Raw genomic sequence first — 19,704 nt, forward strand, 5'->3', positions numbered from 1 at the left:
AACTGACACCATAACAAATTGTTGTCTTGTGATAAAGAATTTGAAAACTTTAAATTGCCTACAACTAAATCAAACCCTTAACGCTTGACTGGCCTCGCTCATCATTAAAGGTTCAATCATCAATTTTCGGGTTTACCTTTAATCTTTACAGCGAAGAGAAACGAAGAAAACAAATGTCCTAGACAGAGGGTAATCCACTTCATTCCATTCTGTAAATATATGAGGCGTGCATAACAATCAACGGCATAACCTTGTAAAAAGAATTCATTCACCTTATAATCTCGTCACTGGCAACAGTGGTAATAATATTTTCAGAAAAGGCCAATCATTTTCATCACAAGATAACGTCACATGGAGGTACAGTGTTCAGCAAAAATAAATAAAAAATAAATTCACTTGCAAACATTATCGATCATTAAATTCGACTCAAATGAGAAATTAATTAAAATAATATTTAAAATGATCTTCGCCCTAATAGGCAAAATGTTCAGAAATTGTATTTATACCCTACACCACTATGTGGAAAGGGTATTATAAGTTTGTTTTGGGAAAAATTCATGTAACACCGCGAAATATTCGTCGGAGACCCCCAATGTGGTATACCAATCTTCATATCTCGACGAGATAAAGCGATTTTGAGATGTGTGTCCGTCCGTCCGTCCGTGTGTCCGTCTGTCCATTATAAATTGTAATCAAACTCCAGGCCGCAATTATGGACCGATCGTCACGAAATTTGGTATGGAGGTCGGTTTCACATCAGAATAGATCGCTATTTTAATTGGTGATGATCGTGAAATATTTAGGGGGTGAAATGGACCAAAAACATAATTATTATCCAATTTTGTAGCGGCTCTGTAGGTCGCAATAATAGTCCGATCAACGCGAAATTTAAAATAAGGTAAGAGTATATGACAAAGAAGATGCCTTCAATTTGAGATGGCGATCAGATAATATTTAGAGGGTTAAATGGACCACAACTTTTGTGTGAAAATTGTGAAAATTTTTAATATACAGCTTGTATCTTTGTTCCTGAAGGACACATTCCCCCTCGTGAGTTATATTTGGAAGCGGATCTCTTGACCTTTCCATTGATGTCAAGTATGTTCATGTACGTGATCAGATAACAGAGTTACAGCCTAATATATTCAACTTTTTGTTTGTAGTGTAATCATAAACACACTAGAGGTCGCAATTAAAGCTCAATAGTCACGAAATTTTGCACGAGGTAAGAGTTTCGGTAAAAGGAAATGTCTGTAATTTTGCATAATGATCTGATATTATTTAGCGGGTGACATAGACCATTACTTTCGTATGAAAAATATACAAATTTTATTTTTGGTCCATATTTTAATTCCTGGAAGGCATATACCGGCAAAGTAGCCTACATATGGAAAAATAACTACTGACCTTTCCCCTGATGCAAATTGCAATAATGTGTCTGCTAGATAACGGGCAAACTACGTAATATATAATGGGTTTTGTGTAGAGAACCACAATTTCCTCCCATGCTACAAATTATCTCTATCATGACAGAGACATTTTAAGTTCAGTTGTCCAACTGGATGTTTTACGACCAAAGATGTGTTTTATCGAAACAATCGTTTTAGAACCTAAGTATGTTTGGACGAAATTCGTTTCAGACAATTTGGAGTAGATTTAGCCCTATCCGTTCATCTGCCACTCTTAATGTCTAGCTGGCTGGTGCACTCGATAACTCTCGAACGGATCTACCGATTCGAACCAAGTTTAATACTTCGTAATATGTTGTCCAAACTTAGTTTAAGTTCAAATATAGGCTATATAGGTCCACACATCCCTCACAAAAGTTCAAAATTTTTTTTAAAAAATTTTGTGAACGATGACTGGCGAAGTGAGCAATCGATTGATAGATCGGGTAAGACTATATCGGTCCACACCTTCGGGTACATCCTTGCGGTCCCCTTTACGATGGTACAATAGCAATAGCAAATCCATACTTCCTGAGATTATGGCCAAACAGCTCCAAGAAACCCTGAAAAACAAACAAGAAACCTAAAAAAATGGAAATCCGCAAGATAACTCTCAAGGGGATTTTCTGATTTTTTCAAACTTTGCACGCCGTATTATTTCATTCAGTCATGTATCAGGTTGGGATATGGACTATACCAGTCCCGTCCTTCGAGTACCTCCCAAACAAAAATTGGGAAAATTGCAGTTTGAGTACTCGTATCGGATCTATTTGAATATTTTGAAGGAGGTTGTTTTCACGGTCCCTATTGCAACGGTACAAATTTTCCGGGGTAAGTCCATACTTCCTGAGATATTGGTAAAAGGGAGAGACAAGAAAGGCTCTCATATCAATGGATTCATATTAAGTTATTGATATTTGACCTAGTTTTTATCGCCCATTCCGAACGGTGTGTCCTAAGTTGCCACTTGTAGAGACGTTTTTCATGACTAAAATACTCAGGTAATATCGCCAACATTACAAAGGGGTATTTTCCCACCGTTTAACATTTGATATGGCTAGGCCTGGGAATCGAACCCGGACTTTCAGCGTCCAAGGCGGTTGCACATAGCTAATTCCTAGAGGTTGTCGTGTAGGGTATCACATGATCGGCCCGTCAGACTATAGCCTTTGCTTACTTGTTTTACGTTCTAGATTTTTATAACATAAGGGATATGCATTAGAATAACAAATAAAGCGATGCTGCATAAGCATCTAAACCACATTCCACTACCGTTACAGTTCAGCACGATGAAAAATCATCATTTATGCACTTATAAGGGGAATAGGCACATATTCAGGTGAAGCGGCTAAAAAACCAGAAGTAACCGGGCCTGTCCCAAAAAATATGTTTTCTTGAAGATCGAAATTATACCTATCTTTAAAAAAAATTCAACAAAATCGGAGCGTGTTTAGTAGAGTTATTCCATGCTAGAGTCATTTTATGCAAAAATAGCCCATTGAACCCACATGTGTAATCGAAAGCCCAACGGAAAAGAACTCAATGAAAAATTTTTTTTTTAAATGGTTTTATTTAGCTCACCCCGTTTGTTTTATTATTTACTAGAGGACCCGGCGAACTTCGTCTCGCAGTCTGTTAGGTATTGAACTTGATGACTTTTGTTCAGACGTATAATACAGTTATTACTATCACGTTGCAGAGTATCCGAGACCAAGGGCGAATAATTTTTTGCTTTGAACAATTTTAGGACGATTTAGAATCTTTACATTAAGCAATTTTACTTGCGTGAATTTTCAGTCTGTCGGAGAGAAGGGGTATTAAGAGGTAAAGTGTTTCCGTTTTCCTCCACTGTCTGCTGTAAATTGACAATTACCGCTAGGGAAGGTGCCTAATGTAAATTAAGGTTAAGATAAATTTTTTGAGTAAATAATGCATTTCCAGATGTAAATTAAAAATGTTGAAGCAAAGTTATATCATCACGGCCATGTTCGTTTCACAATCGATGGTTATCAGAAAGGTTCGGAAGATGGGATCCTTTTTCGTTGAGATAAAATTGTGACAACTTTTAGCGTTTTCAATGCTATAATATAATAATTAACTGAATTTCAACGCGGTATGAGCGATTATTGAATCTTATCAAAAATCGTAGTCGATATCTTGGATTTTTCCATTAAACATTTTTGATGAATCGATTAGAATCAAAGATATTTTATAATCGAAAGAAATGCAGGTAATGCCGTGATTTAAGTGCTCAGTTTGGAACTTTTCCAGAAAAGTTAGGCCGATTTGAAAATATAAGTCCGATCGTTTTATGGTGACCACCTTCATTATTCTTCTACATTTCTTCCTGACTTTGTGGTGTACAAAAATGCTACTCTTATCGTGCAAATTCCCTGTTATATGCGATCTGCCGAATTCTACATGCAATTGGTGATATAAAATTAAACATTATTTAGATTACTATGACGCTGGGTTGAAAGACGATTTAGAATCTTTGATGTAGCAAGAGATATTTTTAGGTAAATAGAAAATTGAACTTGTATTTAATTTTTGCCCAATTATGCGAAGTTATTATTCATCAGATTTTAATTAATGTACTTAATTGAGCCATATGAACTAAATAGTTTTTATTAAAAAAATTATATCTAGCTAAGAGATGTGTATCACACATCAACCTCTAAGAGACGATCGTTTTGGTTACTGGTTAGGTTTATCGCATCAGACATATTAGATGTGGACAATTTTCTATATTCGGAAACTCATATTTTGCTATTTATTTGCATGTACGAATTAAATTTGTAAAATTAGTTGAACAGTTGATGCAAATTAATATCACCGTTCGATAGAGTTCATTTATCAGCTTAAAGCAAACTCAAGCAATTGTTGCTAATATGGGAAGCTATTTGGCCCGGGATTTCATAAAAGGTGTGGGTCCCTTTTCGTTTAGAATTAATTATGAATATTTTTTGGAAACTTAATGTATCCATTTGCAATATCGAAATAAATTAACGCTGAGATTTTCAATGGTTTAATTTTATATCGAACATGTGTTTTAATTTTAATAACGTGTGAGTGAATTGGTAATATTCAAGATGGGTGGTCGCTATTTTAGATGAAGCAACTTCTTCGGTCATTTCTGTTTGGACGTATGTCACCCATGTGCCGTTTAGAATCAAAGATTTTGTATAATGAAACATGAGAATTTAAAGTCAAACTTATGCCTGTAACTAATTTTTTGAGTTAACGACAAATGTCGGTAAAATTAAAACGCAAAATTATGAATGAAAAGTTCAAATAAAAGTTAACAACATTGTTGCTTACTGAAAAATATCGTTATTTACCGAATTTATAAGCATTTTAATTTTACCGATTTTTGTCGGTAACTCAAAAAATGTGTTAGAGAATCGCACTACTGATGTCTATGATAGGGGATATTATGACTCTTATTTTGTTATTGGCATAGGCAATTGTCATAATTAAATTGTCCACTGAAGCTGAAGTTGTTGACCCAATAAACTGGTAGAATTCAAAGAGAAACGTGTGAGGAGTAAGTAGTCAGTAGTGCAAACGTAATTAAGCTCCATTCAAACTGCCATTTGGAGCATTTCTTCCAGAGCTTTGGTGTAGATTTGAACGTTGAAGTTCTGACTCCCAGCATTGTGATTGCCACCGGAAAGTTAAAGTTAGAAAGTTAAAGTAAATTATAGTTAAATATTTATGTGAATAAAAATCTTCGTGGTTACTTAATTGTGGTCCGATACAAAACATTTCACATAAGCCGCACTAAGAATAGAAATGCAACCTGTTTCTGTTTCTTGGTTTCATTCATTCCAATTTTAAATATTACGCTTTTCGATATCGTTTATAACTTACTCATTCTAATGGAGTCTTGGCCTTCCCGCTCTGCATTCTGCCAAGATATTCATTTTACAAACACATGAGTTTCTGCCTAATTTTCATTGCGTACGGGTAAAAGCTATTTCACGACAAAACAATGAGCAGCGAAATTTCTTTGCTTTTTGAAATTGAATAAAAAATGTTTACACCGCTGTTTTGGACTAAAGTCACCTTTAATTTTTGCTGTTAATTTGCATAAAGGATAGTTTGGATACAGCAGAAAGCAAATTGTTTTTTAATTAATTTATTCAAATAGATTGTAAATAAAAAATCTCCAGAATTTTCAATAATTGACATAATAGAAGCACAAAAATGTCATTCGCTGTTGGTGCATGTAAAATTTTCGCCAAAATCTGTCCAAAAATGTGTCACGGTGTACTTCAAATGCAAAAGCTCGATAAAAATGTGTAGAAAATTTGACTTTTTTCAAAAAATATTTTTGCAAAATTTTCGCAGATTTTCGCGGTTTTTCTAGGTTTTATCCTTTTCTGCCATGAGACGATTCCGAATTGATGCGAATTGTCAAAATATGTTTAGCCGTTCTTGAGTTATAAGCGTAGTAACTAACATCATCCTTTTTTATATATATAGATTCTTGGTTCAAATTTTGTAATTCAAATTTCACCCTCTTCCTGTCAACCGATTAATCTGAAATTTTGTATACACTGTGGATTTTGGTGACAATACAATTATGTTTATTCATTATCATTATAAATTCAAGATGGCCGCCGCTACAAAATGGCGGATAACGTAGGTTTTATCAATCCCATCAATATGGGTATCAAATGAAAGGGCTCAACAAGCAGGATACAATATAAAAAATTGAAATCCAAGATGGCGGCCGCTACAAAATGGCGGATAACGTAGGTTTTATCAATCCCATCAATATGCGTATCAAATGAAAGGGCTCAACAAGCAGAATACAATATACTATAAAAAATTGAAATCCAAGATGGCGGCTCCCACAAAATGGCGGATAACGTAGGTTTTATCAATCCCATCAATATGGGTATCAAATGAAAGTGCTCAACCAGTAGAATACAATATACTATATAAAATTAAAATCCAAGATGGCGGCCTCTACAAAATGGCGGATAACTTAGGTTTTATCAATCCCATCAACATGGGTATCAAATGAAAGGTCTCTACAAGTAGAATACAATTTACTATGCAAAATTGAAATCTAAGATGGCCGACGCTACCAAATCGCAGATAACAATTTTTTATCAATCCCACCAATATGGGTATCAAATAAAAGGGCTTGACAAGAAGAATACAGTGCACTATACAACCTCAATATTTAAGATGGGCGCAGCCACTAAATGGCGTATAATTAAGATTTAAATTTAGAAGTTGAATCTGTAATTTAGGTATCTGATTAATCCAACCTGAATCCACCACCCAAGTCAAGATTTTTTATCGTGTTGAGGACTGTGTGGCGTTAGAGTGGCTAAAAATGATACGTCGTTAGCGGTACACCACCCAAGTTAAGGTGAAAGGTTAAAACGCGCCGAGAACTGTATGGCATTAGGGTGGATAAAAATGATATGTCGTTAGCGTTTTCCCCTCAAGACTAAGGCGCATCTTGTTGTACATAGCCTTGCCCCTTTATTGGACCTCTGGGGGGTCGACCGTTTAAATGTCCATTACTCGTGGGAACAAAATGGTAAAAAAATATATAAAAAATACAAACACAAATAAAACAGAAACTGCAACACAACGTAAACGAAGGCTTCAAAAAGCGAAAGAAAAGTATAAAGCAAAACGAGCGAAAGAAAGTGAAGGTGATAGAAATAGTCGATTACAGAAACGACGGGTACAATTAGCGTCAAAAACACCTGAGCAATATGAGGCCAGGTTAAAAAAGCAACGTCAGCGATATACACAAATGACGGCGTCAGAAACGCCTGAAGAATATGAAGCCAGGTTAACAAAGCAACGTGAGCGATACACACAGATGATAGCGTCAGAAACGCCTGAAGAATATGAAGCCAGGTTAACAAAACAACGTGAGCGATACACACAGATGTGTGTTGCCTTTAATACTATCATGGGCTTCTACAATACATAAAATGCAGGCCAGCACTGTGGATAACGCAGTCGTATACTTAGGTGCGAAACTGTTTGAAGAAGGTCAAGCCTACGTGGCTCTTAATAGAGTAAGATCTTTGCAGGGACTACGTATAGAGGAGTTGGACTGCAATAAACTAACGGGCAAGAAACTTTGCAATAATGAAGCACTAAATGAATTAAACAGAATGCGAAATAAAAAACTAAAAACTAGAAAATAAAAATAGGTAAAAAAACTTTTTAAGTTAAACGGTTTTATTTTAAACATACATTGCAATGTTTAAGATAAATGTACTAAAAACCAAAAAATAATAAAATAGATACAGTCGTGGGAATTATAAACATATGCATAGACTAGACTAAATAAAACCCTGGGGCACGTCAATTGTCTGCAATCGTTGATTAAAATGTTTGTTTTGTAAATTTACACTATAATTAGGCAGTTGTTCAACCGACAACGATGGACGTGTGATAAGTAGGGCTAGAATGTGGAAACAAGCTAGCAAGCTCGATTATAAGCGAGTTTTAGGGTTTCATAGTGGTGAGCGTGTAGTACTTTGTCGATTAAAGACAAACTACGAGCAGTGAAGCGATTCTTCGCCAGCCAGCAGTGTGAATGTCCAACGATAAACTAGTTGAAACATCTCTTTTATTTACATGGAGTGTATAACTATTCGAATTTCCATGAGCAAGAAAATAGTAAGTAATTTCCTCACCGTCTGCGGGCCAACTGCCTAACGACGAATTAAACGATTCTTCTATCGCACATTAAGCCGATAATTTATAGACAATTGACGTGCCCCACGGTTTTATTTTAGTCTAGTCTATGCATATGTTTATAATTCCCACGACTGTATCTATTTTATTATTTTTTTGGTTTTTAGTACATTTATCTTAAACATTGCAATGTATGTTTAACATAAAACCGTTTAACTTAAAAAGTTTTTTTACCTATTTTTATTTTAATTTTAGTCAAAATGTAGTTTTTGTTGCGCTGATTACGGAAATGTATAATTTTCGAGGGCCGTGGATCCGATTCTCCGGTTCTTCTGAACCGATTACTGCAAAGTGGGTATCGTTTGAAATCGTATGGAAATAACTAAATAATCGGTTCTCCTAATTATGTTCTTACGCGGCTTATTTCTTCACATGTGTATTTTGACACTTACATATATCACGATACCTCAAGAATGTGACTTCTATTGTAAAATCATAAAACTCATTATTGTAGACAATTTTTAAGCCTACAACTTTTTCTTTAGTCGATTTCTGATAGGTCTTACCGTTTTTGAGAAAAATAAAAAATTAATAAGGCCGCCAAAAAATTGACCCTGAATAACTTTCGTTTGCATACATGGGATCTATGGGGACTTATAGGACGTTGCCTCTAATTTGACCGGTAAAGAAAATACAAACAAGTGAGCAAAGGCTATATTCGGTGCGGAGGCCGACTACACCACAACGCCTGTGCCAAAGTTTTCATCCACCCTGATTTTTTATACCAACAGACTTAGAGCTAACTTAACCTAAATAATTAAGAATTTTATATTTGACCATTGTCGACAATCTACTGATTGAAAGGTTTGCAGAAGAGAAGTAGAGAAGCTGAGGCATTTGCCATTAAAATAAATATTTAACAAGTAGAAAAAGTATCAGTCGGCTTTGCCGAAATATTAATCTACGGACAGATCGAATATATTTCGGGTCTTTTCAGAATTTTGTGGTCATGGCCAGGAAGCATGGACTTGTCCACGGAAAACATAATATGACTGTAAACAGCAGGACCACAATGAACAGCATCGGCATTCATTTCCAAAGCATGTTCGAAGAGACCCTAAACTGCATATCGACACGAATGTTTGGGGGGAGGTATCCTAAGGGGAAGAAGAAGTTCTCGTTCTTTCCAGCTACTACAAATAGGGGGTTTTACACCTTTCGGGCTGTTTCCTCAAGAAGTACGGACTTGCCCCTGAAAAAACATTTATCGTCGTAATTGAGGTAGCGAATGCAAGTTGCTTCAATAGAAATCAAAGTGTCTCGAGAACAGGTCTTAAAGTAAACCTATCCGAAATTTTGTGTAGGAGGTACCCGAGGGCGTGGACAAATATAGTCCATATTAAGATAAGATGTGTAAAGTATGGATCAAATCGTTCACTCAATTCAAGAGTTATCGTGCGCACAATTTGTCCTATTTGGATTATCTTCGAACGTAAACTATGTTTGGACAAAATATTACGAAAGCCAAAATTTGGACTGAATCGGCAGATCCGTTTGCGCTCAAACCATTACATACGGTGTCATAGGGGGTTTTCGCGGTGTTTCAGTCTATTTTCTCAGGAAGTGTGGACTTCCTCCAGATGAAACTTGCACCGTCGTATAAGGGGCGGTGAATACAAATTGCTACAACAAAAATCAAAGCGATTCTAGACCAGGCCCTAAACCGAACTTTTCCGAAATTTTGTGTGGGGGGTACCAATCAATCGAGTCCATATTGGAACCTTATCTAACCCTGTTAGAAAATGTACGATATACAAAGTATGGACCAAATCGGTTGCACCCTTCAAGAGTTATCGTGCGCACAAAGTTTCCGAACATTTTCGAACTTTTGCGGGGGATGTACCAGAAGGAGTGGACCGATATCGCCCATCTTCGAACTTAAACTAAGTTTGGACAAAATATTACGAAGGCCAAACTTTGGACCGATTCGGTTAATCCTTTCGAGAGTTATCGTGCGCTCTAACTAGCAGGACAGATAGACAGACGGACATGGCTAGATCGACTCCAAATTGTTTGAAACACATTTCGTCCAAACATACTTAGGGTCTAAAACTGTTTTTTCGATGAGGCACATTTTCATCGTATCAAAGTGTATATGGTAAATTTCAAATTTCCTTTACAATTACATAGAAAAAAAAAAATTAAAAACTTTTTTGGCGAGCACATCCGCCATATTTGGTACATGGGTTACGAAAAAAATCGTGGTTTCAAATCTGTTCGCGTTCACAAAATTGGATGCTGCACTCAAAAGTTATATGCGGTTTTACTCTGTTGTAAAGAAAAAATATTTAAAAATTCCAATTGTGTTGTAATAAGAACATGTATATATGAATCGTTAGCAGCATTTGATATTTTTTTTTTATTTATTTTAGTATTCATAAGTATGTAACAATTGATTTAATATTGCCCCAGCGCCACTTGGGCATTATTGGGGCGTTCTACTATGTGCATAATATACTATTTCAAAAAGTATTAAAAGTGATTTATAAAAATAAATGAAAAAAAGACTTTAATCACACTAGAAGCATATCGATATTATTCATCAAATATTGCTTTAACTTGGATTTAAACATCGAGATTCTGGGAATATTTTTAATGCTCGCAGGAAGATGGTTATATTCTAAACATCCAGAGTATTCAATTCTTTGCTTGGTAGTTTCAAGGCTACACCTTTTAACATGGAGATTCGAGCTATTCCTGGTGTTGAAACCTGTCTGAGTTTGATTGAAAGTTATGACATGATAACCGATTTTGTTTAATGATTTATATACGTACATTAGCATTTGCAATTTGTAAAGGCCGTGAATAGGTAAAATAGTTCTTGATACATTTTTGTACAACAATGATGAGGAAAACCTTTGCGGAATATTGTAGACCATACGGAGAGCTTTGTTTTGAGTTCGCTGTAGGGATTTCAAATCACAACTCGTTTTGTGTGCATAAGCCATAGGTAAGTAATTATAGTGACTATGAATCAGTGCATTGTATAACAACAACTTAGTTTTTTCATCAAATTTATACTTAAATTTATAAAGTAAGCCAATGGCTGGATTTGGATTTTATATACTGTAAATGAGAGTTCCATGATAGATTACTCTGAAAATTGATTCCTATGTATTTTAGGCAACTGCTCTCAACTACATTTTTCCCACCAATAGAAACGTTGAAGGTGTTTTCAGCACTAACAATGCGGGGTCTAATACGCAAAATTTTAGTTTTCTCGGAGTTTATGACTAATCCATTTATTCTGGCAAACTTATGAATTGCTTGCGCATCTTCTTCAATCTGACCTTTTAAAATTGCATCATGACAATAAGGATAAAATAAGCTCAAATCGTCAGCATACATTATAAGTTTACCGTACAAATTTATATTTGCAATATCATTTAAATAAATTGTGAACAGTAATGGGCCCAGGACACTACCTTGGGGAACTCCATATTGAATGGGTTTCATACTACTACAACAATTGTTGACTTGAACAAATTGTTGCCTGCTTCGCAAATAGTTTTCTATGAGTCTATACGCATTACCAACGATTCCATAGAACTGAAGTTTTTGCAGTAACAGTTCATGATCTACCATATCAAAAGCCTTTGATAGATCATAGAAAACTCCAGCTACTCCCCCAAAACCATTGTCCAACCCATCGCATATTGTATTAACTACATTCACTATCGCTTCCTGAGTACCGCTACCTTTTTTAAATCCGAACTGAAACTTATATAACAGATTACACTCCTGTAAGTATGTAGTGAGTTGCCTATGTAAGACTTTTTCAAAGATCTTATCAAAAATCGGTAACAAAGCAATGGGTCTAAAACTGTCAACATTGCATGCATTCCTCTGTTTAGGTATCGGTACGATTTTAGAGACTTTCAATACATCCGGATACATGCATGAGTCAATCATGGTGTTAAATATAGTTACCATTTTTGGCACAACTGAATTCCTACATACTTTTAACATCTTTATGCTTATATTATCCTGACCAGGACTTTTATTTGTTGGCATTTTGGAAATTATTTCTGAAACTTCCTCCTCATTAGTTGTACAAAAATTAAATGACGTTTGAACTTGAGTTAATGTATTTAATAAGTTTATATTATCACCAGGGCAAAGCTGAATGTTTCCTTTTAATATTATTGGAATATCTGCAAAGAAGTTATTGAACATTTCACACATTTCAGTGCTTGTTAAATTTTCACCAGCATCATTCATCAACTTTATTTTTGAACGAGTAGCCCTTCCGAGGTGTTCGTTTAAGAACTTCCAACATTTCTTTGGATTGTGCTGAAGTTCTTTTAGTTTTGATTGGTAAAAAATGTTCATATTGATTTTCGAAGCTTTCTTTATGACTTTACTTATGTTTTTAATAGTACTTTCTAAACTCTGATTTGTACCTTTTTTCCTTCTTTTCAATAATAATTTATTTTTCCATTTTATAAGAGTAGATAGGTTTCCGTTAATCCAAGGAGTCATTGAATCCCTGGAAGGTTCTATTTCTTCCCTCTCTATTGTTGACTTTTTCACACAGTTAGAAAATGTGTTCAATAGTAGGGTCATATCCACGGAAGCATCATTACAAAACTGCAAGCCCAAAAAATCTTCCCGAGTACATTCCTTTAATTTGTCATAATTACATTGACGATAAATCCTTGACGTTCGTTCACATTGATCAAAATCACAAATAATTTTGCAAGAAATTAAGTTGTGGTCTGATAATTTGCATTCAATTGAATCAACCACTATTGTATTATAAAAGTTCCTGAATACATTGTCTATTGACTTTCCACTATTAGGACGCGTGATCAAAGAGTGACAACTTTCATAATCAAAATGGTGTAGAATGTTTAAAAGATCAGATGACGACGATGTATCTAAGAAATCTATGTTTGAGTCTCCCATAATGACATTGGGAGAAGTACCATTTGCCTGAAGCATATCCTCAATAAAACTATAAAACTTATTTAAACCGCATTTCTGAGATCGATAAAAACTTGAAAGTTTCAATGGCTTCCCTCTTATCTTAAGGCTGTTTATAGAGATGGTTATTGCATCAATGAAATGCCTGCTTTCGCAGTACTCAACACTATATGCAATATCATTCTGAATGAACACAGTTGTGCCACCGTACGCATCACTTCTGCAGCAATGTACTGCGGTATAACCTGGAATATGGTAAATTTGTTTGAGATCATTCTGAATCCATGTCTCCTGTACGGCAACTATATTCGGCAGAATCTCAAATTGCGAAAGCAAAAGATTAAATTTATTAAATTTATTTATAGACGAAATGCTTCGCATGTTTACAGATAATATATTCAAGAAGTTCCTGTTAAAATTTGCTAAATAAGTATTAAAAGTATTAAAATTCATAAAATATTTATTGTTTAAAGACATAATTTAGGTTTCGATAAAAAAATTTAAAATCATTTAATCTTTATTAGATGGGGAAACAAACTGAGACTCAGCTTCATTTTCTGATAAATCAGAGCTATCCAAAACAGGCACAGGTTTTTGGGAGTTTCTTCTGCTATGGCGTTTACTAGTTGTGGCATCCAAAAGAATGGCATCAACATCCTCCTCCGATCTTATTAATCTCGGCTTCGTAATCTCACTCGACCTAACAAATATTCTGCCGGCATTCGCATATACTTTCTCATAACCAATTGATCTCAGGGATCTAGCATTGTTTAAAAGGTGAATTGATTCTCTGCTCAGGAAGTCATTTATAAAAATATCCTTTGTTTCCTCTTTTGTTTTCAATAGTGGTTTAGCGGACATAAGTTTGTCTTTTGCCGATATTGACGTTAATTTAGCCTGATTCTTGTTTCTCAAATAATACGCATCGTCAATATTTTCTGCTGCTATATCAACCCCAGCCTTCTTTGAGAAGTCAATGACGGTTTGAGTTGGATTCACTTCAGAGTTATACGTAATGCCGCTAATTAAACAATGATTTTTTACACGTTGATCGTTTAAATATTTTATCGACTCTTTCAAGGATTTTACTTCCTTTTTAAGATTTTTATTTTCGTTTTCAACACGTTCAATTTTTCAATCTATCCGTAGATGCTAAAATAGTTGCTAAATTTATTTTTATTTTCGCGGAAAATCAAAAAATATTGAAGAAATCTTGGAATAAATTTTATTTATTCTAAATCAGAGTTCAAAAAATCTCTAAAAAAATAATTTAAAAATACTAACAGAATCCAGACAACGCGTAGAAAAATGTGAGAGCAAAATTATAAAGATCGCGTTTATAACTTGCATATTACAACAACAACAAAGAACGGAAACTTATTGTTGGAAATTATTTCAAAAATATATTTTTGGTTAAATACGAACAATTTGAAAAATAAATGTTGGGAGTTATTCTATTATTTCGCTAAATTTCGATCCAAATCCTGAAGTATTTTGCCTCAACTTCTACGAGAAAGGTAATTAGTCATCGTGAAAGTATATTTGCTTTCCGTGATAACCAATAGAAATAAGAAGTAGAGAGTAATATTGAAATTACAATCAAAGAAAAAACATAGAAGTTAAAAATCGAATAATTCGCGAATTGGTTTAAATCGGTTGATGTGCATGTGCTTTTCGGATACAGGGAGTCCATGTCTATCAATATGCATGGATTTTCCCATGTTTCATTCAGCGGCCAAAGTGTGCCATCAGTTGCATTTTACTATTCAAAAAACCTTCAAGTGGGCAAAAATTACGCGATATGCATATGATTATAAGGTGCATCCGATTTCAATGGCCCCCTATTAAAAATACGTCAATATAAATTATTTTAGACAGATTCGTCAAGAACTGCGGATGTGCCACCACATTCTATCTTGGGACAAATAGGGATATTACTCCTGAATCTTTGTAATTCGTGACACACCTTTTTGGCAAATATTATAATCGCGTATAAAGGATTACATTTATGCAAAAATAATCAAAGAAAATCGCGGTTCAATTCGCGGAATTGTCAAAATATTTTTTGCAGATTTTCCCAATTTCAAGGTATCTATATCCGGCGTTTTAGTATATGGATTCGACCGCGGAAGAGCTCATTAGATCCGGCACCTAAAAAAACTAAAATCACGCGGGGTTCAGGGGTACCTGCACGGCAGTTGTAAATTTTAAAGCCAAAAAATAGGTTTTTTCAGAAAATTTACGCACCAAATTTTCGCCTTTGGACTCCTATTACTAGGAAGCTGTACGGAGCACACTCATGAGATATACATCGAACGACGTGGAATCGCGAGTTCTACAATCCTATAAACTAGTTTGGATTATTATCTATTTGCACCCTCTAATTATAAGAAAATTTCGAAAAACCCAGTTTTCAAAACTTCAAAATGTCAGCATCGATTTTAGGAGGATGCAGTGTATATATCGAAAAGTCATACATTAGAACCATGTTGCCCAAGGGGTATTCTTCAATTCCTTCTTTGAGCTTATGTCTGAATTTTCCGTGGTTTGACCAGATATCAAGAAAGAACGCAAAAAAACTTGTAAACTTCAACACATTTTCACCCATTTTTTTATATTACCACCAACGCAGCTTCCACGAAAATTATTTGTTATGGTCCATATTATGAGATCGTGGCTAAAACACTTCAGTTAATATAAATATATTCATATTTTATAAAATATATTAACAGTTCGTGACTTATTAAATGGTGAACCTCAACTTCAACGATTGAAAAACTTTTTTGAATATTACCATATACCATCTTTAGCTTAAAAGCTGAGGGTATAAAAATATTAAAATTGGGATAGAATAGCGCATTTTATAATAATAACTCTTATATTTTACCATCAATGTCAATACATTTGGTATCAATTTAAAACTCAGATGAACCAGTTTAACTATCAAGCTGTCCCCTTGTAATATATCCAACAGAAACAGAGATATCCTCATTGGAAATAAAATCCCACAAATTGGAAATTGGTGTATCTGAGCGTCTTTTTCTATATCTCTAGTATTTGGCCACTTTTGGTATTGACCACTCTAGTATTTGACCAACCTACTTTGCATCAATGTAAATGTGATATTTTATTCTGCCACTGACAAATTTGCTTTTGGAATACCTTAACTAGAAACGAATACACACACCCACATACGTGTTTTGCCCATTCCGATCCCTGAATATAATCCGACCACCACTAAAAAATTTAAATATGGGATGAATTAACTACTATTGTGACATTTCCGTTGTTTGACCACCTACGCCAACTTCCTTTGCATGATTGTAAGGGTGAGATTATCTTATTTCATATTCAGGCTTTGGTTTTGGAAGACCACCAGCCAAAGCTGTGATATTCGCCAATATAATTGAAATCCCAAAAAAATAAAACTTTGTTTGGATTAGCGACAATTACGATATTTCCGTTGTTTTACCATCTAATGCAACCTAATTTGCATTGTTGTAAATATGGGATTTTCTACTTTCATAGTCAGGCTTTACTTTTGGAAAGTCCCTAATCAAAGCTGTAACATTCGTCATTATAATTAAAATCGCAAACATGAAAAGTTTACATCGTTAGAAAGGTTATATTTTCTGCTTTCATTGTCAGGTTTTGCTTTTGGTACACCCCTTATAGAAGTTGAGATATTCGCTTTGGAAAAAACGTTGATATTAGAGTATTCTCCCTTATACCGCCTGGCATGTTTGTGGAACAATATACATCCCCATATATGGTTGAAATTTTGTATTTCGTCTACCTTGGGGCTACAAAGCTTTCCCCCACATATTTGTCGATACAGGCCCACGTTTTAATGTAGTACCCATAGAACGTTACATCCCGATTTTCGGTATTTTAAATGTTTTAGCTTCATGCATCGGAATAAACTTTACCCCAGACATTTGACAGTACAGGTCCACATGTTGATATAGCCCCCATAACCCTGCAAAAAGCTAAAATATAAACTGTTCCCTAAAATTTGTCCGAACGGCTTCACGTTTTGATATAGTCCCCATGTAAAAGGTATACCCGATTTTCGGCATTTTTTAGCATTATTGCTATTTTCAGGATTTTAACTAATTATACCCTTCACCATAATATGGAGAGCACAATTAACTTTGTCATTCCGTTTGTAACACATCGAAATATTCTTCATCAGCATAAAATTCTAAGTCGAAATATTCATGTCCGTCTGTCCGTCCGTCTGTTGAAATCAAGATACAGCTCGCAATTTTTAAGATGTAGATTTATAATTTGGTTTAGAAGTTTCTACTACTCATAGGTTGTTTTGTTCTGAAAATCGGCTATATCGGTGCACGATCTTATATAGCCCCCATTGAACGGTACCTCCCGATTTTCGGTATTTTGAAGGTTTTAGCCTCATCCCACCGAAATGACTGAAATTTGGTACTTAGACTTCGTTGGGGGTATAAAAGTTTCCACCTGACATTTGTCGGTATAATTCCACGTCTTCATATAGCTCCCACAGAATGGTACCTCCCGATGTTCGGTATTTTAAAGATTTTAGAATCATTATCTCACCAAAATGGCTGAAGTTTGGACTTCGTTGGGGGTATAAAAGTTCCCACCTGAAATTTGTCGGTATAGGTCCTCGTCTTAAATTAGCCCCCATAGAACGGTACCTCCCAATTTTCTGTATTTTGAAGGTTTTAGCATCATGTTACCACCGAAATGACTGAAATTTGGTATTTAGACTTCGTTGCGGGTATACAACTCTTCACCTGAAAATTTTCGGTATACTTCCACGTCTTTATATAGGCCCCATAAACTGGTACCTTCCGATTTACAGTATTTTGAAGGTTGTGGCCTCAATATCCCACCGACATAGCTGAAATTTTATATTTAGTCTTCGTTGTGGTTATGAAACGTTCCAACTGAAATTCGTCGGCATCGGTCCACGCCTTCATATTGCCCGCATAGAACAGTACCTCCAGACTTTCTGTATTTAGAAGGTAATGGCCTCAATATGACACGCACATTTGGTACCCAGTCTTCTTTGGGGGATATAAAACATTCTACCTGAAATTTGTCGGTATAGGTTCACGCCTTCATATAGCGCACATAGAGCTGTACCTCCGGATTTTAGGTATTTTGTAGATTTTAGCCTCATCATCCCACCGACATGACTGAAATTTGGTATTTAGTCTTCGTTGGGGGTATACAACTCTTCACCTGAAATTTGCCGGTTAGGGCCACGTCTTTAAATACCTCCCAATTATCGGTATTTTGAAGGTTTTAGCCTCAATGTCCCACCGTTGGGGGTATAGAACTTTCCACCTCAAATTTGTCAGTACAGGGCCACGTCTTCAGAACGGTAGAACGGTACCTCCCGATTTTCAGTATTTTTAAGGTTGTGGCCTCAATATAAAGTATTTTGATGGTTGTGCCTCAATCTCCCACCGAAATAGCTGAAATTTTATCTTTAGTCTTCGTTGGGGATATAAAGTTCCATCTGAAATTCGTCGGCATTGGTCAACTCCTTCGACCTAAAATTTGTTGGTAATGATACTCGGCTTCATATAGCGTCCATAAAACGGTACCTCCCGATTTTCGGTATTTTGAAGATTGGTGGTATACAACTTTGCACATGAAATTTGCCTATACAGGTCCTCATCTTCATATTGCCCGCACAGAACGGTACCTCCCGATTTGCGATTTTCATATTGCCGTCAATGGACGGTACCCTCCGATTTTCGCCGTGTTTAAGGTTCTTGCCACATTATACAAACGTAATAACTGAAATTTGATATTTAGTCTTCGCTAAAGGTACAAAAGATATATACACATTTAAAACATCCCTTGCAAAAATCAGATAAGCGTAGCCACCCTTTAAAGCTTTTTGATGATTTTAGTAACATTGAATTCTTATGTTCCCAGAAGATAGAAAACTTTCTCGCAAACAAACTGTCCATATATATCAAGGTTTAAGTCTGCTTAACACAGTTTTTTCGACAGTTGTTTTGTCAAATTTTCGAACCGACATTGCTGTAGTTTAATATTGTGTGTTGTCAGCAGTTCAGAAGCTCAATTCGGAAAATTGTAATTATTGATCCACGTTTCGGAAAAAAACTGTGATGACGCTCCTTATGAGCTCCTTGGAAGGGAGTATTATCCGTTGGAATATATTACTCCTGCAAGTCCTTGTTCTTATCCACTTCAATGAAGTTCGTGGTGGAGGGTCTAAAACGTTCGGTCCGGCCGAACTTAACGCCTTACAAAATAAATATAATTAGAGGCAATTGGAAAAACTGATATGTAGACACATGTGTGACATATCACGGTACCTCACGATTTTAGCTACTTTGACGACTTTAGCTACATTTTCCAACCATTTTAATCACAGTAGTCTAAGACTAAATTTATTTTTATCTGCAAAAACCATGTGACCCCCTTATGCCCACTACAAATATTGACAAACTTAATAAAATCCTACTTGAGGGCTAATATCACATTAAGTAATTCTTCTTAATCCATACATAAGCATGAAGGTCACAGATGAACATTCCTTCACCGAAAAAGTATGACAACA

The 19,704-nt window shown here is 35.3% G+C and overlaps 1 protein-coding gene across 2 annotated transcripts in view; it reads right to left on the reverse strand.

The window, feature by feature from the left end:
• LOC141395246 (uncharacterized) overlaps nt 1–19,704 on the reverse strand; it is a 365,020-nt gene that overhangs the window by 71,408 nt on the left and 273,908 nt on the right. The gene's annotated exons all lie outside the window — the stretch shown is intronic.

Source organism: Musca autumnalis, unplaced genomic scaffold (genome assembly GCF_047663935.1).
Source record: "Musca autumnalis isolate F117 unplaced genomic scaffold, ASM4766393v1 scaffold_2, whole genome shotgun sequence".
Lineage (NCBI taxonomy): Eukaryota > Metazoa > Arthropoda > Insecta > Diptera > Muscidae > Musca > Musca autumnalis.